The following is a 464-nucleotide window of genomic DNA, read 5'->3' on the forward strand; positions in this document are numbered from 1 at the left end:
AGACCCTCGGCTGTCTTGCAGGACGGGGGTGGCTCACGCACCCCGGGGCCCGCCGGACGGTGCAAGAGCCCCGGGCCCGGTCCCAGCTTCAGAACCCTAGCCAGGCCGGGGAGAAACTCCCTGGGCCCCGGTGGACACCCTTCCCCAGCGCATGGACCCTCGGCTGGCTTGCAGGACGGGGGGCTCCCGCTCCCTGGGACACTGGGACGGAGCACAAGCCCCGGACCCGGGCCCAGCTTCCGAACCCTAGCCAGGCCAGGGAGAGCCTCCCCGGGCCCTGGTGGACACCCTGTCCCCAGCGCCCGGACCCTCGGCTGGCTTGCGGGACAGGGGGCTCCCGCACCCCGGGAACGGAGCTCCAGCACCGGGCCCGGGACCAGCTTCCGGACCCCCAGCCAGGCCGGGGAGAGCCTCCCCGGGCCCCGGTGCACACCCGTCCCCAGCGCCCGGACCCTCGGCTGGCT

The sequence above is a fragment of the Triturus cristatus genome, chromosome 4_2 (genome assembly GCF_964204655.1).
Source record: "Triturus cristatus chromosome 4_2, aTriCri1.1, whole genome shotgun sequence".
Classification (NCBI taxonomy): domain Eukaryota; kingdom Metazoa; phylum Chordata; class Amphibia; order Caudata; family Salamandridae; genus Triturus; species Triturus cristatus.